At 48.9% G+C, this 21,908-nt stretch overlaps 1 protein-coding gene across 6 annotated transcripts in view; it reads right to left on the reverse strand.

Annotated features, from left to right (window-relative positions):
• The window catches only part of LOC123745261 (myelin transcription factor 1), a 213,040-nt gene that overhangs the window by 61,474 nt on the left and 129,658 nt on the right, over nucleotides 1-21,908 (reverse strand). For all 6 annotated transcript variants that reach the window (XM_069300612.1, XM_069300611.1, XM_069300613.1 and 3 more), the window contains exon 3: nucleotides 10,795-10,862. The gene's annotated coding sequence lies outside the window, so the exon portion shown is untranslated. The remainder of the gene's footprint in view (nucleotides 1-10,794; nucleotides 10,863-21,908) is intronic.

A 21,908-nucleotide genomic window follows, 5' to 3' on the forward strand; every position in this document is an offset into this window, starting at 1 on the left:
AGATGTCAGAGAAGATAGATATCAGAGAAGATAGATATCAGAGAAGATAGACGTCAGAGAAGATAGATGTCAGAGAAGATAGATATCAGAGAAGATAGATGTCAGAGAAGATAGATATCAGAGAAGATAGATGTCAGAGAAGATAGATATCAGAGAAGATAGATATCAGAGAAGATAGATGTCAGAGAAGATAGATATCAGAGAAGATAGATGTCAGAGAAGATAGATGTCAGAGAAGATAGATATCAGAGAAGATAGATATCAGAGAAGATAGATATCAGAGAAGATAGATGTCAGAGAAGATAGATATCAGAGAAGATAGATATCAGAGAAGATAGATATCAGAGAAGATAGATATCAGAGAAGATAGATGTCAGAGAAGATAGATGTCAGAGAAGATAGATATCAGAGAAAGGAAGTCAGTAAAGAACTGGTGTTAGAGTCGTCAAAAGAGTAGTGGGGTTAAATGAGGATGTAGTTCGAACTAATCCAATGTAAATTTTAATTAAATGTAAAGATGATAAGAGAAGTATAGTAATGGCTGCATTGCGTTTATTTAAGAAATGTTGGAATGGAGAAGCTGGGAGCCTGTCTTGACCGAGCATGCACAACTAGGTGAGTACACTTAGGTGATAAAGTGTTGTGGAGGGAGTGTGGCCCCAGGGTGTGTGGCCCCAGGGTGTGGCCCCAGGGTGTGGCCCCAGGGTGTGGCCCCAGGGTGTGGCCCCAGGGTGTGGCCCCAGGGTGTAGCCCCAAGGTGTTGGTCACACTGTAGGTGTTGTGGGGTGTGGCTCAGGGTGTGGCCCCAGGGTGTGGCCAGCAGGGTGTGGCTCCAGGGTGTGGCCCCAGGGTGTGGCCAGCAGGGTGTGGCTCCAGGGTGTGGCCCCAGGGTGTGGCCCCAGGGTGTTGGTCACACTGTAGGTGTTGTGGGGTGTGGGGCCACACATGGTGTGGTCATGTATGAGAGCCTCACATGGTGTGATCATGTATGGGAGCCTCACATGGTGTGGTCATGTATAGGGCCTCGCATGGTGTGGTCATGTATAGGGCCTCGCATGGTGTGGTCATGTATGGGGGCCCTCACATGGTGTGGTCATGTATGGGGCCATCACATGGTATGGTCATGTATGGGGCCCTCACATGGTGTGGTCATGTATGGGGCCCTTACATGGTGTGGTCATGTATAGGGCCCTTACGTGGTGTGGTCATGTATGGGGCCCTCACATGGTGTGGTCATGTATGGGGCCCTTACATGGTGTGGTCATCTATGGGGGCCTCACATGGTGTGGTCATGTATGGGGGCCTCACATGGTGTGGTCATGTATGGATCCTCACATGGTGTGGTCATGTATTGGGGCCTCACATGGTGTGGTCATGTATGGGGGCCTCACATGTGTGGTCATGTATGGGGCCTCACATGGTATGGTCATGTATGGGGGCCTCACATGTGTGGTCAAGTATGGGGGCCTCACATGGTGTGGTCATGTATAGGAGCCTCACATGGTGTAGTCATATAAGGGGGTCACACACAGTGTGGTGATGTATAGGAGCCTCACATGGTGTGGTCATGCATGAGGTCACGCTAAAAGATGGCTGCTCTGGGAGAAATGTGCAATATTTTGGTGGTATTCACGGCCAGACAGGAGGAAATGGGATGCATGATGGGTGCCGCTGAATGGCGGTGTGGGCGGTGTTGCTCGGGGGTGAGGCGCCTGCTGCCTGCAACTCTCACTGACTAAAGTGGGCGGGGTTTTATTGAGCCCAGTAACACCCTGCTGAAGGATGGGTGTGGCTAAATCACAGTTCAATGGAGCGGTTGAGTGTGGCAGGGTGGCAGGGTGAGGCATCACCCTGCCACCCTGCAGCAGCTGGGGTCCGGGGAAACGCACGTCAGGGTGCGAGTTGGCTCCAGCGGGTGCGACTTAGTGAAGAAAGGGTTGTGATATATTTAGCAAGGCTGTGGCTGTTTTGTGAGCAATGAGAGCGGCTTTGGGGCCGGTAGGCGGGGCGTATTGACAAGTGGGCGGGACTGGCGGCTGCTGCACTCGCGCCCACCAATGAGAGTGGCGCACCCTGCTCCATCCCCCCACCCACACACCCCCTTCTCCTTCATCCCTCCCACATCAACCTGCATTACTTCCCCGCTCACCTGCTGCACCACCATAAACCCATGAAGGAAATATCATCAACAATCTATACAATCTTGTAAGGAGCGTGTGATTAAGGCAAGAGCAGAGAGGGTGTAGGTAGGGTGGGGGTGCAGGAGGGGGTGCCAGGAGGAGTGCCGTCAGCCAGGCATATACCCGCCTCCAGTGCCAGCGAGCCAACCGGGGCCGCCCTCACCCACACATGCAAGGGCTGCAAGCCAATGGCACCACCGCACCTCACATTCCATAATCCCACAATTGACTACTCAGTCGGCGTGATATGAAGGAGCAGCAGCACCTAGCTATGGCATTTCCGTAATACCGGACGGGTAAGGGCTGCCGCTTGAAATGTTCTCAAGGGGAGAGGAGGGCGGTGTCGAGGCAGCTTTGCACAGGTCTGTTGCCAGGGGCGGAGGATAAGAGACTTGCCATGGAACGTTGCAAAGTATTGTTGCCAGGGCAAGGAGAAGGGAGAGTTGTCAGGGGGGACCTTGCACATATGTGTTGCCAGGGGCTGGAGAATAGAGAGTCGCCAGGGGATGTACAGGAGAGAGTCGCCAGGGAGGAGGGGAGGGGGGGTAGGGGATGGCAATTACACATGTGTTGCCAGGGAGACTAGAGGTATCAGAAGAACGAGTGCTGTCAACGTGAGAAAAGTGTTGCTTCGAAGAGAGGGCACTAAAACAGAGGAATAGTGTTGCCAGAAGTGCAGGACTTAACTAGGATGACTAGATGTTTCCAGTAGTAGTCGTGTGTTACTAGTGGGAGTAGTGTGTTGCCAGAGGGAGCAGAGTGTTGCCAGTGGGAGTAGTGTGTTGCCAGAGGGAGCAGAGTGTTGCCAGTGGGAGTAGTGTGTTGCCAGTGGGAGTAGTGTGTTGCCAGAGGGAGCAGAGTGTTTCCCTGAGAAGCAGAGTGTTGCCAGGAAAAGCAGGGAGTTTCCAGTGGGAGTAAAGTGTTTCCAGTGGGACTAGTGTTGCCAGGGGGAGGTAATGCTTGACTAAGGGAGGGGGGAGAGGGGGTGTTGTCACGGTAAACAGTGTTAACTATGGAAGTAGAGAACTGTCAGTAGGGGAAGGGAGGGGGGGGGGATTAGTGTTGTAAGAAAAACAATTCGTGCTCGGGTAAGAAATGTGTTGGCAGAGACAGTTGCCAGTTGCCAGGAGGGATAAGTGTTACCGGAGAATCAAAAAGTTACCGATTTAAATAAAGTGTTGACAGGGGAGAAAAACCAAAACGGCTACCTAGTAAGAACTTGATATAACTTGACTCACACAACAAGTTTATATATATATTATATATATATATATATATATATATATATATATATATATATATATATATATATATATATATATATATATATATATATATATATATGAATGAAAACTCACACCTATATTCGCATATAGTCCTGGGGACCATTCAGGCTTGTTCGCATATATATATATATATATATATATATATATATATATATATATATATATATATATATATATATATATATATATATATATATATATATACACATACATACAGACGTTTAAGAACACATAATGAAACAATATCTACAGCTGTCCAAATAACATTAGCATTTCAGAAAGAGTTCAATATATATAGGGCTAAGTCAAGTGGTTTATGTGTGCTTTGGCGTTACGATGTGTAGAAGGATGGTGCATGTGAAGGATGGGGCACGTGAAGGATGGGGCACGTGAAGGATGGGGCACGTGAAGGATGGGGCACGTGAAGGATGGGGCACGTGAAGGATGGTGCATGTGAAGGATGGGGCACGTGAAGGATGGGGCACGTGAAGGATGGGGCACGTGAAGGATGGGGCACGTGAAGGATGGTGCATGTGAAGGATGGGGCACGTGAAGGATAGTGCATGTGAAGGATGGGGCACGTGGAGGATGAGGCACGTGAAGGATGGGGCACGTGAAGGATGGGGCACGTGAAGAATATGTTTGTGTAATGTGTATAGGTGTTCATCTACGTGCTGATGCTTAGATGTGGGTTGGCGGCATTATTTGTTCCTTGGGGCCTCATTGTCTTACAGACATCTGGCGACCATTGCCACGGTGCTTGCATGGGGTAAATCTCAATACATTTTGTCGACTCCTTTCTCAGTCATTGTACTTGCGATCTCAAATGTATTGATTGTGTTCACTGTAGACCGCCTACATCTGTTGCTGTTGTATTCATTGTAGTGCACCTACATCTGTTGCTGTTGTTGTGTTCACTGTAGAGCGCCTACACCTGTTGCTGTCGTTGTGTTCACTGTAGAGCGCCTACATCTGTTGCTGTCGTTGTGTTCACTGTAGAGCGCCTACATCTGTTGCTGTCGTTGTGTTCACTGTAGAGCGCCTACACCTGTTGCTGTCGTTGTGTTCACTGTAGAGCGCCTACATCTGTTGCTGTCGTTGATTGTGTTCACTGTAGCGAGAGTACACCTGCTGCTGTAGGAGACTATTGTGTCCCGTATTAGTCCTCATTGATTGATGTATCTTTAAGTGAAGCTTTTTGGTGTAGTCAATATCTTAGTCAGCATGCATGCAGCGTACGTGTCATTTTATCTTTATTTTAACCACTGCAAGCTTGGTCTTCAATCTTAAGCTTAGTGTTTTAGTCGATCCTGGATCCCCCGTTATGAATCACATGACATTTAAATATGGTCAACTTTGGCCCGATGGCTACAAGTTGGAGTAAGGGAGACGCTGGGGGTATCAACCCATCTATGTAAACCATTCTTAACACGTAATGTCCACTTCCTAGATGTGAGACATCTTAAGTTTAATATCTTAAGTGCATGGGGTACCTACGCATTTATACAAAATCAAAGGACTTGCCATTGCTAATGATAAATCCTCACTTCAAGTGCTATAGTAAATAGTAAATATGATTTTCAATAATGAAGTTCAAATGACTAGTGCTAAAAACACTTCATTGTGAAGTTCCATAATTATGCTCTTGAAAACTAGATACTTCGTCTTGATGCTTTATTGAAGCTTATCTTTAACTTAGACAAACTTGAATCTTGGCTAGCAGTTGTCCTTAACACTTTTTGATTAGCGTATATACAATTATTTGTAGGCTTATACATTTATACATTTAGATGCTTTACTAGATCAAGGAAATCCATTATTGTCGAACCTGAGCAAATAGTTGGTATTAATGTGCTTCATTTAACTCAAGTGAAGCGAAATCAATGTTTATGCAGTTCTCCAGTCTTCCACAGCAGCCTATTTAAGACCATATTAACTGGAGTTTAGCTGATGTAAGTTGTCAGAGAAATGAGACTGAATTTGCTATGTTATTTCGGGTTATGAATTATAATTGTCTGGTTTCTTCCTTGAGGTCGATAGTTTACCTTCTAATATTACTTGTTCTCTAGCAGGACCGACATAAGCGATCACTGAACACGTTATTGATCAGCTCCTTGCGCAGTGTCCTTGTCACCCTCTCAAGATTAATTAGCTTTATTTCGTAAACAGAATCTCACGTTCGTCCTTTGTGGCCACATTCTCGTGAATAGCTGTCAACCTCTCCCATTGTAAATTGTCTTGGTGTCTTCCGCTGAAGAGATGACGCTCTTACCTGGGTGATACCTGGTTGATGGGGTTCTGGGAGTTCTTCTACTCCACAAGCCCGGCCCGAGGCCAGGCTTGTTTTGTGAGAGTTTGGGCCACCAGGCTGTTGTTTGGAGCGGCCCGCCGGCCCACATACCCACCACAGCCCGGTTGGTCCGGCACTCCTTGGAGGAAACAATCTAGTTTACTCTTGAAGATGTCCACTGTTGTTCCGGCAATATTTCTTATGTCGAGTCTGTTGTCATCTAACAGTTGCTGATGATAAGTCCTTGGTCCGGCTGCTCCACCAGACATGATTGAGACTGTTTATATTTGTTTAGAGTTTAGTACTTCTTAAGCCATGTTGCTTAACCTCAACTCTTTATATATCTCGTGTTGCTTCAGTCGCCACTGCCCAGGAGAGCCTCCTGGCGAGCGGCCTCTCTTGTGATGTTGGCTTCATAAGTGTGGCACTCAACTTCTTCACTGTAGAACCAATAATTCTTTCGTTTTGTGTTTCCTGAGGTGATGGCTGGGGTGATGGCTGGGGTGATGGCTGGGGTGATGGCTGGGGTGATGGCTGGGGTGATGGCTGGGGTGATGGCTGGGGTGATGGCTGGTGTGATGGCTGGGGTGATGACTGGGGTGATGGCTGGGGTGATGGCTGGGGTGATGGCTGGGGTGATGGCTGGGGTGACGACTGGGGTGACGACTGAGGTGACGACTGGGGTGACGACTGAGGTAGCTGTGATACCACCAGATGTAATGCCTTCCTCTGGACTAACATCAAGTTCAACCTCCAGGCGTTAAGCTTGCACGGCGCCATTACTCAAGTTCCCCTCAGGTAAATATACGTGTTGGCTCGTTGTAAATTCCAATTTGGTCGTGTAGGTGGAATAGGAAGTAGTATACTTTTAGGTATGTGATGGTAGCACTGAGGTAGCCTGCGGTCTGTGAGTGAGGAACAGTGTTTTTATTATTATTTTCTACCACAGACGTGGCCACACATTTACAATGCTAACCAGCATATATACATTTTCTTCTGTCCTCCATGGACAGGGTTAGAGATGTGTTAAACATATAGTTCAAGGGTTTATTGAACAATCAACCACAGAAGGTGAGTCGGTGCTTTTATAATGCTAAGCTAACCTACATACGTAAATACATAGATACACAGATTTACGTATGCCCTACATAAAGTGTTCGTTGTGTCTTTTACATAGTGTCATTAATGTGCAGAGCAGTGGGAGTGTGTGAGGGATAGTGGGCTGGGTATTTAGCTGTAATAGCAGTATTAAAGCTTTAATAGGAACAGTCTTAGTCAAATTAATAGTAGTAATAGCAGCAGTGGGCAGTGGGTGTGCCCACTGGGTGTGGGTGTGCCCACTGGGTGTGGGTGTGCTCAATAGGAACAGTGGGTGTGTGTGAGGGACAGTGGGCTGGAAAATGAGGTGGTGTGATGGGGAGATGAGAGAGAGAGAGAGACGTAGAAGATGAGGAGATACATAAAATGAGGGAAGGTGTTAGATGTACAGTAGAGACAGATTACCCGCTCACGTCTGTGTGACCCTGACCTCTCCTCTCACCACCACGGTCACCACACTCCACCACACTCCACCACAGGCGCCAGCACCACCACACTCCACCACAGGCACTAGCACCACCACACAACCATAACATAAGATCACAAGTATAGTAAAATAAGAAAAACACAACACTTCGAAATTCTAAAACGCAACACAACACACGATCAACACAACACACGATCAACACAACACACGATCAACACAACACACGGACAACACAACACACGATCAACACAACACACGATCAACACAACACACGATCAACACAACACACGATCAACACAACACACGATCAACACAACACACGATCAACACAACACACGATCAACACAACACACGGACAACACAACACACGATCAACACAACACACGATCAACACAACACACGATCAACACAAGACACGATCAACACAACACACGATCAACACAACACACGATCAACACAACACACGATCAACACAACACACGATCAACACAACACACGATCAACACAACACACGATCAACACAACACACGGACAACATCACCCATAATTTACGAAACAAGATACGTTAACACTCAGGTATCTTGCATTAATGAAATTATAGTAACTCGTGCAAGGAAGTCATGCAACGAATACGATCATGGTCTTACAGAGTCATGCAAGGAAGGCGCTACGTGCCTAGATAGAGGACGAGGACGTGCTGGGATGGGAGTGAGGACGTGCTGGGACGGGAGTGAGGACGTGCTGGGACGGGAGTGAGGACGTGCTGGGACGGGAGTGAGGACGTGCTGGGACGGGAGTGAGGACGTGCTGGGACGGGAGTGAGGACGTGCTTGGACGGGAGTGAGGACGTGCTGGGACGGGAGTGAGGACGTGCTGGGACGGGAGTGAGGACGTGCTGGGACGGGAGTGAGGACGTGCTGGGGCGTGAGTGAGGACGTGCTGGGACGGGAGTGAGGACGTGCTGGGACGGGAGTGAGGACGTGCTGGGACGGGAGTGAGGACGTGCTGGGACGGGAGTGAGGACGTGCTGGGACGTGAGTGAAGACGGGCGTGAGGACGTGCTGGGACGGGAGTGAGGACGTGCTGGGGCGTGAGTGAGGACGTGCTGGGACGGGAGTGAGGACGTGCTAGGACGGGCGTGAGGACGTGCTGGGACGGGAGTGAGGACGTGCTAGGACGGGAGTGAGGACGTGCTGGGACGTGAGTGAGGACGTGCTGGGACGGGAGTGAGGACGTGCTGGGACGGGAGTGAGGACGTGCTGGGACGGGAGTGAGGACGTGCTGGGACGTGAGTGAGGACGTGCTGGGGCGTGAGTGAGGACGTGCTGGGACGGGAGTGAGGACGTGCATATTTAGCATAAATTTCAAGTAAGACTGCAAATTAGGACTAATCCCCGAGTCGCTTCAGGGCCTCTGGGGGTGGGGGTGGGGGGTGGGGGTGGGGGGGTGGGGGGGTATTGAAGTCGTGGTAGTTATGGTAGCAGGAGTAGTGGGTGTAGTGGTAGCACTAGTGATAGTACCAGTAATAGTAGTAGTAGTGGTAGTACTAACAGTAGTAGTTATAGTACTAGTAATGGTGGTAGAACTAGTAGTAGTAGTGGTAGTACTAGCAGTAGTATAGTACTTGTAGTTGTAGTTATACCACTAGTAACAGTAGTGGAAGTACAAGTAATAGTGGTGGTAGTACTAGCAGTAGTTGTTATAGTACAAGTAATAGTGGTGGTAGTACTATTAGTAGTTGTAGTACTAGTAGTAGTAGTAACAATGGTGGTAGCAGTAGTAGTGGTAGTGAGAGTTTCCCGTGTGGTAATCTCAGGAGAAATAGTACCAATAGTTTACATAAGTAACACAAGATGTAGCAGAAGTAATAGTCTGAGTAACAGTAGCAGCTGGAGTAGCAATGACAGTAGAGATAGTAACGAAAATAGTAATAGTAATAGAATTAGAATTTGATATTTAGCTGTAATAGCAGTATTAAAGCTTTAATAGGAACAGTCTTAGTCAAATTAATAGTAGTAATAACCGTAGCAGCAGCAGTAGCAGTAGTAGCAGCAGCAGCTTCAGAAGTTAAAGTAGCAGCAACAATAGCAGCAGGAACCCCAGAAGTAGCAGCAGAAGTAGCAGCAGAAGTAGGAGCAGAAATAGCAGCAGAAGTAGCAGCAATAGAAGAAAAAAGAAAGAACGATGATGCCGATAAAGTGGACCTAAGACTGCAAATAGTAACAGTGCAATGCAACAGTCTCCCATGCAGGTACAGCAGCAGCCCCATGCAACAGTCTTCCATGCAGGTACAGCAGCACCATGCAACAGTCTGCCATGCAGGTACAGCAGCAGCCCCATGCAACAGTCTTCCATGCAGGTACAGCAGCACCATGCAACAGTCTGCCATGCAGGTACAGAAGCACCATGCAAGAGTCACCCATGCAGGTACAGCAGCACCATGCAACAATCTCCCATGCAGGTACAGCAGCACCATGCAACAGTCTGCCATGCAGGTACAGAAGCACCATGCAAGAGTCACCCATGCAGGTACAGCAGCACCATGCAACAATCTCCCATGCAGGTACAGCAGCACCATGCAAGAGTCACCCATGCAGGTACAGCAGCACCATGCAACAGTCTCCCATGCAGGTACAGCAGCACCATGCAACAGTCTGCCATGCAGGTACAGCAGCACCATGCAAGAGTCACCCATGCAGGTACAGCAGCACCATGCAACAATCTCCCATGCAGGTACAGCAGCCCCATGCAACAGTCTGTCATGCAGGTACAGCAGCCCCATGCCACAGTCACCCATGCAGGTACAGCAGCACCATGCAAGAGTCACCCATGCAGGTACAGCAGCACCATGCCACAGTCACCCATGCAGGTACAGCAGCAGCACCAGGCAACAGTCACCCATGCAGGTGTAGGAGAGCCGTGCATGGAATGGGAGAAGCTGGAGCTCCTAGACGAGCCTCACACGGTACCAACGAGAGACCTGAGTAACGATGAGAAAGTGTGTCGGTGTTTCCTATCGTCTTGAAGACCGTGTGAAGTAGACCCAACACTAAACAGGTGCTAGTTCTTGGAAACTCTTAAGGAAGCCTTAGCGGCTGATGAAGACGGAAGCCTAAGTGCATGACAAGGCTGAATAGTTGATTAGGAAGGCAGCCTAAGTAGGCGATGTGGAAGGAAACCTAAATGCACGATAGAGAAAGAAGCTAAAGGAGATGATAAGAAAGGAAACCCAAGTTGATGATACGGAAGCCTAAATGAATAAGGAAATCCTAGAGCCTTTAGAAACAATAAAGACCAGTTGGGGTTGAAGAAGAAGTTGAAGCCTCTAGAGGTGGGAGAAGACGAGGGGAAGGGGGGGGGGGGCTGGGCGTGCAGTCACGTGCTTCAAGAGACCCAAGAGCGTGATGCTGGCGTCTGCGGTGAAGCCCAGGGTGACAGGGTGAGCGTGCAGGGTGACGAGACAATACGTGCATCGTAGGACACAGCTGGGGGTTGGGGGGGTTGGGGACGTACCTCTGTGGCTGGGGGGGACTGGGGTCCACCAGGGGAGCGGGCCCAGCAGGGGGTCCAGTGCCAGGCGCCTGTGGGAACAACAAGAGAAAACTTTTAGGATACTCGGGTAAGTTTACAGCACAGTCACGGTGTACACCAATTGTCCCAGGGGTTAAGGTATTCTAAATCAAAATATATTTTTAAACGAGGCTAAAGGTATTCTCACCTAGGGTAAAGGTCTCATAAACAACAGGTAAGTGCCTATTAACAAGCTAAAGTTCTTTTAATGAAAGTGTTTATAATCTGGGTAAAGTCCTTCTAAAGGTAAAGTGCTTCTAATTAAGGTAAGAGTCCTTCTAATCAGTGTAAAGTCATTCTAATAAAAGTACCTTTAACCAGGATAAGGTCGATAAATCAGAGCAAAGTCTTTCTAGTCTAAGTAAGGTGTAACCAATCAGGAGTAAAGTCCTTCTAATCAGGGTACTGTCCTAATAATCAGGGTACTGTCCTAATAATCAGGGTACTGTCCTAATAATCAGGGTACTGTCCTAATAATCAGGGTACTGTCCTAATAATCAGGTTAAAGTCCTTTTAATCAGGAAAAAGTTCTTCTAAGTAACGCTCCAACCTCGAAAAAAATATTAAAATAAGACACTTAAAATCCCAGAAAGCATTTACGATATCGAATATAACGAGCCAAGCACCCTAGAACTCTCTCAGTATTAGCTCTACAATACATCGCAATACTCATTCACAACATCCCCCCATACACTCATAATAGCCCCCCATACACTCATAATAGCCCCCCATACACTCATAATAGCCTCACATACACTCATAATAGCCCCCCATACACTCATAATAGCCTCACATACACTCATAATAGCCCCCCATACACTCATAATAGCCTCACATACACTCATAATATCCCCACATACACTCATAATAGCCAAACATACACTCATAATAGTCCCACATACACTCATAATAGTCCCACATACACTCATAATATCCCCACATACACTCATAATAGCCAAACATACACTCATAATAGCCCCACATACACTCATAATAGCCCCACATACACTCACAATAGCCCCACAGACACTCATAATAGCCCCACAGACACTCATAATAGCCCCACATACACTCATAATAGCCCCACATACACTCATAATAGCCCCACGTACACTCATAATAGCCCCACATACACTCATAATAGCCCCCACATACACTCATAATACCCCCACATACACTCAATAGCCCCACATACACTCATAATAGCCCCCACATACACTCATAATACCACGGAACACACTCAAACTACACGAGTGCATCGTCACATTTATCCAGTATACTCCGGTAATATATTACAACACACGCCTAATATCTGAAAGCACGCGACCACAGTACTTCTATACACTACATCGGAAATGTTGCAAATTCGTGGGTGTAATACTGCAATGATTGCAACATTACGGTAAGGTCAAAATATCGCGAAGCGTGTCCAATTACGGTAGCAAATATAATGATAATTACCCGTGGAGAGACACAAGCAATAAAGTTGGCAAAATATGGTGGAAATGCGCCATATCCCAGGTATATATAATTTGAAATGTGGGATAAAATCCTGAAATAACTAATGTATATTTATTTATTCACGGGGAAAATATCACACGGCTGATAGGGGCCAAACCACGAGCGTGGGTGCTGTGTGTGTGTGTGTGTGTGTGTGTGTGTGTGTGTGTGTGTGTGTGTGTGTGTGTGTGTGTGTGTGTGTGTGTGTGTGTGTGTGTGTGCATCTATTTGTGCTTGCGGGGGTTGAGCCTTGTCTCTTTGGACCCACCTCTCAACTGTCAATCAACTGGGGTACAGATTCCTGTACACCAGTTGTATATATATATATATATTCCTGAGCCTACTGGGCTCTATCATGTCTACATTTGAAACTGTGTATGGAGTCAGCCTCCACCACATCATTTACTAATGCATTCCATTTACTAACTACTCTGACACTGAAAAAATTCTTTGTAATATCTCTGTGGCTCATTTGGGTACTAAGTTTCCACCTGTGTCCCCTTGTTCGTGTTCCACCCGTGCTGAAGAGTTTGTCTTTGTCCACCCTGTCAATTCCTTTGAGAATTTTTTAGGTGGTTATCATGTCTCCCCTTACTCTTCTGTTTTCCAGGGACGTGAGGTTCTGCTCCTTCAGCCTTTCCTCGTAGCTCATACCTCTCAGTTCCGGGACAAGTCTGGTGGCATACCGCTGAATCTTCTCTAACTTTGTCTTGTGTTTAACTAGATATGGACTCCAGACAGGAGCTGCATATTCCAGGATTGGTCTGACATAAGTGGTATACAGGGTCCTGAACGATTCCTTACACAAGTTTCTAAAGGCAGTTCTTATACTGGCCAACCTAGCATATGCCGCTGATGATATCCTTTTGATGTGGGCCTCTGGGGACAGGTTCGGTGTGATATCAACCCCCAGATCTTTCTCTTTATTTGACTCTTGCAAGATTTCACCTCCTGCAAGAGGTGAAATATATATATATATATATATATATATATATATATATATATATATATATATATATATATATATATATATATATATATAGTGCAAAAAACCATATAACGGGTACAAATACAATTGAAAAATTCCTTTATAGAAATTAGAAAATAATGTCTGATCGTTTTCGTGAACTCAGCAGATCATCACAGGTCTGTTAGGAAATATATTAAGTGTTCACGAGAACAAATAGTATATAACAACTAAACTAAATTAAATTATCTTATATGCATCCCAAGAATGTATCTCGTTTCATATATACTTTGAATAATAACAACTCATCCGACCTATAGGAAACTAAATATGATTTTATGATTTTAAGTTCATAAGGGGACACCAACACGCTGCAGTAGATATCAAACAATGAAATGCAAATCTGAGTTTGAAAATTCTGCAGCTTAACATCAGCTACCCCCCCCCCAAAAGATATGTCAAATATGCGCTTAACGCTATTTTATCATACGAAATAACGACCGTCCAGTTCAAAACACTAATCCGCTCTTCGAAAAACACGACGTGGCAAATCTGAAGCTCCAGTTTAGATAAGATAGCGACGAATTCTGTGAATTTTAGGAAGAGTGGCGGGTGGGGGGGGGAGGGGGAGGGGGGGGGAGGAGGCTGCAGCAGGAGTGCCAGACACCGCCACAAAGTTGAATCCGCTTCGCTATTCCGAAAACAGTAAAAACAAACATTAAGCCAGCGGATGGTCGTACCGGAGCTGTGAAAACTTTGCAATATCCGGTTTCGTATACCCATTAACAAGCTCTTTAAACTTTGTCGGAAGGGGGTGTAGACGAGCTCTGAATAGCCGCCATTGTTCTCCCCCTGTAACTCATACACTAGTGTAGCAGGTGTAGTTGTGGCTCATACACTAGTGTAGCAGGTGTAGTTGTGGCTCATACACTAGTGTAGCAGGTGTAGTTGTGGCTCATACACTAGTGTAGCAGGTGTAGTTGTGGCTCATACACTAGTGTAGCAGGTGTAGTTGTGGCTCATACACTAGTGTAGCAGGTGTAGTTGTGGCTCATACACTAGTGCAGCAGGTGTAGTTGTGGCTCATACACTAGTGTAGCAGGTGTAGTTGTGGCTCATACACTAGTGTAGCAGGTGCCGTTGTGGCTCATACACTAGTGTAGCAGGTGTAGTTGTGGCTCATACACTAGTGTAGCAGGTGTAGTTGTGGCTCATACACTAGTGTAGCAGGTGCCGTTGAGGCTCATACACTAGTGTAGCAGGTGTAGTTGTGGCTCATACACTAGTGTAGCAGGTGTAGTTGTGGCTCATACACTAGTGTAGCAGGTGCCGTTGAGGCTCATACACTATAGTGTAGCAGGTGCCGTTGTGGCTCATACACTATAGTGTAGCAAGTGTAGTTGTGGCACCGTCGGAGGGAATAGTCTCAGGCAGTGGGACGTCGCAGAAAGGATTCATAGAATCTGAAGCGTTCAAAAGCGAGTACCAGGACTTGGGCCGCTGTACTGCCTAGGCCCAAAGGAGTTGTCTAAACCCTGGCACGTCGCAGAGAGTAGGCACAGTACTAGTGGCGTTTTGGGGAAGTGTCTGAGGGCCTAGACCATCGAGAAGAGTGCCCCCCCCTAAGGCGTGAGAGTTGCAGGCTTCGACGGAAGATGATGTGTTGGGGTGAAGGCGCTTAGCATTGAGATCCTGAGTGGCCTTAATATGCTATACATGTTCTTGGATATTATTTCTTCTGCACAATGAATTAAGGCATCGCTTACGGTATTAATACCTGTTTTTTCACATATGATTTTCTAAATTTCTGCAGTTCAACATTGTGTATAACATTTGTTATTGAATTACACGTGAGAATTTTAATTTCTCCATAGAAATGTCCTATTCTTTGGTCCCAGACCGTGAGTTTTTTGGCAAGGAGGGCAGAGTGCCTGATGTATGATGATTGGCACTTCTTTAGTGCGATTAGTTGAGTTCCTTATGTACGATAACTTTGCGCCTTGAGAAGGATAGTTTAATCCCTTGACGGTGATTTAATCATTGAGTAAGACGATTAATCTTCAGAACGGCTTCCATTAATTAACTTGAGATGCACGATTGGTGAAAATGAATCACATTTGCTCAAAATGTTCGCCAAGTGAGGTAGTTTTATACACCTGTAGGAACATTGCAGTAGTGAAGGCAGCAGGGCGCCTGATAGCTGAGTGGACAGTGCTTTGGATTCGTAATTCGAACGCTAAGGACGATAAGCCCCGAAATCACCTCAAGATAACCGCAAGATAGCCACAGGAGCACCACAAAGGTGGCAACAGCTGCACCACCACTGTACCATTGTTCATAACCGTGCTGACAGTTGTCTCATGTTCCGTCCTGTCGTCCGTGCAGCTGTTCCAGCTGTTCCTCATATAATGGTCATGGAGTGAACCTTGCTGCACCGGCTGAGTATCACGTCTTGGCTCAGCCTCCGTCTCGGTAGTCTCGCACTCGACGCCTGGAGGTGGTGTCCGGCGGCCTGTGGCTCCTGGCCCCGGAGGTGGTGTCCGGCGGCCTGTGGCTCCTGGCCCCGGAGGTGGTGTCCGGCGGCCTGTGGCTCCTGGCCCCGGAGGTGGTGTCCGGCGGCCTGTGGCTCCTGGCCCCGGAGGTGGTGTCCGGCGGCCTGTGGCTCCTGGCTCCGGAGGTGGTGTCCGCCGGCCTGTGGCTCCTGGCCCCGGAGGTGGTGTCCGGCGGCCTGTGGCTCCTGGCCCCGGAGGTGGTGTCCGGCGGCATGTGGCTCCTGGCTCCGGAGGTGGTGTCCGGCGGCCTGTGGCTCCTGGCCCCGGAGGTGGTGTCCGGCGGCCTGTGGCTCCTGGCCCCGGAGGTGGTGTCCGGCGGCCTGTGGCTCCTGGCTCCGGAGGTGGTGTCCGGCGGCCTGTGGCTCCTGGCCCCGGAGGTGGTGTCCGGCGGCCTGTGGCTCCTGGCTCCGGAGGTGGTGTCCGGCGGCCTGTGGCTCCTGGCCCCGGAGGTGGTGTCCGGCGGCCTGTGGCTCCTGGCTCCTGAGGTGGTGTCCGGCGGCCTGTGGCTCCTGGCCCCGGAGGTGGTGTCCGGCGGCCTGTGGCTCCTGGCCCCGGAGGTGGTGTCCGGCGGCCTGTGGCTCCTGGCTCCGGAGGTGGTGTCCGGCGGCCTGTGGCTCCTGACCCCGGAGGTGGTGTCTGGCGGCCTGTGGCTCCTGGCTCCGGAGGTGGTGTCCGGCGGCCTGTGGCTCCTGGCCCCGAAGGTGGTGTCCGGCGGCCTGTGGCTCCTGGCTCCGGAGGTGGTGTCCGGCGGCCTGTGGCTCCTGGCCCCGGAGGTGGTGTCTGGCGGCCTGTGGCTCCTAGCTCCGGAGGTGGTGTCCGGCGGCCTGTGGCTCCTGGCCCCGGAGGTGGTGTCCGGCGGCCTGTGGCTCCTGGCCCCGGAGGTGGTGTCCGGCGGCCTGTGGCTCCTGGCTCCGGAGGTGGTGTCCGGCGGCCTGTGGCTCCTGGCTCCGGAGGTGGTGTCCGGCGGCCTGTGGCTCCTGGCTCCGGAGGTGGTGTCCGGCGGCCTGTGGCTCCTGGCCCCGGAGGTGGTGTCCGGCGGCCTGTGGCTCCTGGCTCCGGAGGTGGTGTCCGGCGGCCTGTGGCTCCTGGCTCCGGAGGTGGTGTCCGGCGGCCTGTGGCTCCGTCAGATATAAAGACCGCTAACCTTACGGCGCAGAGTTGCAGGCAACTCTCTATCTGCTCTACCCACACAGGTTCCTTCCCCCCTAGCAACAAGAAAGTGCTATAGAAAGTGCCCCCACTTTCTATGACATAACCAGAACAGGTGTTATTAACAGGTGAACACAGCTGCTCATGCAGTGTTGTACAGCTGACCACAGCTGCTCATGCAGTGTTGTACAGCTGACCACAGATGCTCATGCAGCGTTGTACAGCTGACCACAGCTGCTCATGCAATGTTGTACAGCTGACTATAGCTGCTCATGCAGTGTTGTATAGCTGACTACAAGTGCTCATGCAGTGTTGTACAGCTGACCACAGCTGCTCATGCAGTGCTGTACAGCTGACCACAGCTGCTCATGCAGTGCTGTACAGCTGACCACAGCTGCTCATGCAGTGCTGTACAGCTGACCACAGCTGCTCATGCAGTGCTGAACAGCTGACCACAGCTGCTCATGCAGTGCTGTACAGCTGACCACAGCTGCTCATGCAGTGCTGAACAGCTGACCACAGCTGCTCATGCAGTGCTGTACAGCTGACCACAGCTGCTCATGCAGTGCTGTACAGCTGACCACAGCTGCTCATGCAGTGCTGTACAGCTGACCACAGCTGCTCATGCAGTGCTGTACAGCTGACCACAGCTGCTCATGCAGTGCTGAACAGCTGACCACAGCTGCTCATGCAGTGCTGTACAGCTGACCACAGCTGCTCATGCAGTGCTGAACAGCTGACCACAGCTGCTCATGCAGTGCTGTACAGCTGACCACAGCTGCTCATGCAGTGCTGTACAGCTGACCACAGCTGCTCATGCAGTGTTGTACAGCTGTGGTACAGAGCACACATCAGTTGCCAGAGCTGTGGGGGGCTGCAGTTGACATCGTTCGTGAGAGCCATCATCTTTTCCTGACGATGTCAGCTTTGCTTGTTTACCAACCAACGACCCATTCATCAGACTCTTCATCAACCCCCAGAGCCAGGACCGGCGGCTCATCCTGGCGGAACATAAACACATCCAGCGCACAGTCATAGGCTACAAAAGCACTGGCCGAGCGGGCCCCGCAGCGACCTTATTGTCACTGGCTGCGAAGCGTTTTTCCCGCGGATATGGTTAATCAGGGGACAATGTGTAGTGTTTGTGGAGTGTAGGGAGCGGGCGTGGGGGTGGTGGGCGGCGGGGCGTGGGGGTGAGGGCGGCGGGAAGTGGGGGGTGCGGGCGGCGGGGAGTGGGGGTGGTGGGCGGCGGGGCGTGGAGGTGGTGGGCGGCGGGAAGTGGGGAGTGCGGGCGGCGGGGCGGCGCGGTGCGCAGGCGCAGTAGCGAGCCCCGTCACGGTCATCAGGTATTCATCACTCTCTCTCACACAACATTATGATATGGAAATGACCACATCTCCGCTTATGTGCGTGGCGGGTACCCGCTCGTCCCCCTCGTCATGGCGGGTACCCGCTCGTCTCCCTCGTCATGGCGGGTACCCGCTCGTCTCCCTCGTCATGGCGGGTACCCACTCGTCTCCCCTCGTCATGGCGGGTACCCACTCGTCTTCCTCGTCATGGCGGGTACCCGCTCGTCTCCCTCGTCATGGCGGGTACCCACTCGTCTCCCCTCGTCATGGCGGGTACCCACTCGTCTCCCCTCGTCATGGCGGGTACCCGCTCGTCTCCCTCGTCATGGCGGGTACCCGCTCGTCTCCCCTCGTCATGGCGGGTACCCGCTCTTGAACATGGCGTTCCCGGGTCCCGGGGGGCCCCCTGGTGCACATGGGGACTGCTCATATGGCAGCTGGTCCAGAACACACTCCATCATATATTCCCTTTGGTGCCTCAATGTCAACATTTCCCTCACCCTTCCTCCGTCACCACTATCACTACCACCACCACCACCACTACCACCACCTTCCATCACCACTATCACTACCACCACCTCCCACTACTGCCACCACCACGACATCTATCACCATCCCCCCCTACCATTACCTCCTACCATCACCACCACCACGTCATCGCCACTACCACCACCACTACCACCATCAATACCACCTCCCACTGGAGGGATGATAACACCAGTGTTTGTAAGGGGTTGATGTTACCTGTGGTGGTTTGCGTTCCTAGCGGGTAGTTGATTTTACCAATTGATTTTTTGTTGTGAATACAACAAAAAGTAACACACACGAGAAATTCAGTTTAGAAACGTAGAGTAAGAAAAATGATAATGAAACATGGGTCGATGGCAACGTAGACTTGAGCAGACATTTTTTATTAACACATTTAGGTACATCTGCATTTGTGCAGCTGCACTAGACTATATGAAAGGGGATTACAGTGTGTCAAAAAGCTAGCTACGTGATGCTAAAATCCCCATCACACAGGATGGTTAGTCATACAGTGGGCATCCGTCAATCCCATGGCGTTATATAGTTGTGCCCTGAGTGTCTAGTTGGATGCAACGTTTGCTGTGGTTGTGAAGTCCAACCAGAGAATGACAGTCCCGACTGCAGCGAGCGCAGATAAACGCCGAAGCGGGTGTGTCTGTCAGTGGTCGAGACCTCTTCTGAAGTCTCTTATCCTCCGCCTGCCTCTTCAGTTTGCCCTCGAATTGCTGGAGTTCTTTCTCTACTTTGTATCTCCAGGCAGATCTGTCCGCAGCTGCTGCCTCCCAAGTGTTGATGTCGCTGCTCATTGCTTGAGGTCGCTTTTGCAGGCGTCTTTGAAACGCAGCTGGGGTCTTCCGGTGGCTTCTTTCCTGATGCCAGTTCTTATAGTAATGCAAATTCATACATTCATGACATTCTTTTTAGTCATACAGAGGCATGTGATAAGTAGTCTGCACTGGCAGACTCTGGGTTCGTTATGAGGATATCATCATCAACACAAGAGTGAATAAGGCAGCAGTGATACTAAAAGTCTCCATCTCGCAGGATGGTTAGTCATACTGGGCCATATGTTCAGTAGCCTGCACTGGCAAATTTTGGGTGCACTATGAGGATATCTTCAAGAACACGAGAGTGAATAAAGCCATTGCAAAGTTCCAGGTACCTCATGCCAACGGGTCTGAATGGCCTGATAACTAGTCATTCAATGATGTAGTGTGCAAAACCATGCCCCAGTTCCTGCTTACAGAGTTTGCACCTGGAGTGCTCAGGATTGGAAGATCCTTCACTTGTAGCTACAGGTAACGGAAACTCAACCAGATCCTGGCAATTACTGTGTCGCACAGTCTTTGGAAAGTTTTGAGAAATCGGTGCAAGTCTACGGGGCCACAGACCCATGTTTCATTATCACCTTACTTACCGCACGTTTCTCTGCGGAACTTCTTGAATGCGTTACTCTTTTGTTGTCTTCACACCTGTTAAATTGTTATTACACTTAGAATTGTTGTTTGCTGTGCCCAGTGTCCTCTCAACCGTGTCCTCAGGTACTACAACTAGCGACCAGTACATTAAAAAACATAGAAGGAATAATATTTTGTGATTCAAAGTCAGCTCTTCAGGTAATCGAAAACTTCTTCTGGAAGATCGATAGCAAAAACCTCAAACTAGCAATTATAAATTACCTAATCCCTGCACAGAGTAAAAGGTTTCAAATCTCCTTTGTATCGATATCATGACAGAAATATAACCCTTCATAATGACACAGACATTGCAGTCAAATTAGCGTGTAACAATGATGAAATTGAATTAGATCTATGTATCCCCATCTCTGCTGTCAAATATATATTCTTCCAAACACTCAGGTCTGATAGGAGAGAAATTACTGACTCCCAATGACCTGAAAGCACCAGTATAAAAAGCTATGATATGTTTAGATCTGAAGCCTATGTTTATGGGCAGCACAAAACGTCCACCAGACTGTGCGACACAGTTGTTGCCAGGATCATGTTGGGTTACCGTTACCTGTGGCTACAAGTGAAGGATCTTCCAATCGTGAGCACTCCAGGTGCAAACTCTGTGTGCAGGAACTTGGGCCTGATCTCCCAAATCACCGAATGCGCAGTTATCAGACCATTCACACCCGTTGGCATGAGGTACCTGGAGCTTTGCAATTACTCTATTCACTCTTGTATTCATGATATCCTCATAATGCACCCAGAGTCTGCCAGTGCAGGCTACTTATCACGTGCCTCTGTATGACTAACCATCCTATGTGATGGGGATTTTTAGCATCACGGAGCTAGCTTTTTGACACACTGTACTCCCCCTTCATATAGTCTAAGGCAGCTGCACAAATGCAGATGTACCTAAATGTCTCAATAAAAAAATAAAAAAATAAAATACAAAATCCTCACGTTGTATGTTCAAATATTAGTGTTGGTGAACGTAAACAGTCCCACCAGCAACTGTGAGCTCACCACAGAATGGTGAGATTAGTCAGTAAATAATTAAAGTGAATTATACTACCACTACAAATTTGAGGAAGGCCGTCGCGTTGAGAGTTTCCTGTGTACCTCATACATTATTCCACCGCCCACATGTCTTGTGCAAACCTTCGCTCGCTTTATCATCATACCTTAAAATACAATACACTTTACTCTCAATATTTTACAAAAAGACTATATTGCAGTTAGTATAGACGGCTTGTATCACAGGAAGCGGTATAGTGTGTACCGCAGAGCACAGGAAGCGGTATAGTCTGTCCCGCGGAGCACAGGAAGCGGTATAGACCGCCTCACATGCAGCCCACGTCTGCAATGTTTCCACAACGCAATCACCTAATTTACTAAATACTCTCAAATGCATAATATTGCAAATAACCCGCTTAGCCATCTTATCACTGTTATTATTACTACTATCATTATGATGGTGTACTGCGCTGGAACGCCGCTGGAACAAAGATTTGAAGTGTGCCCTCCGGGGCGGCGCTCGGGGGGCGGTGGAGGACAAACCGCT

Source organism: Procambarus clarkii, chromosome 44 (assembly GCF_040958095.1).
Source record: "Procambarus clarkii isolate CNS0578487 chromosome 44, FALCON_Pclarkii_2.0, whole genome shotgun sequence".
In the NCBI taxonomy this organism is placed as follows: domain Eukaryota; kingdom Metazoa; phylum Arthropoda; class Malacostraca; order Decapoda; family Cambaridae; genus Procambarus; species Procambarus clarkii.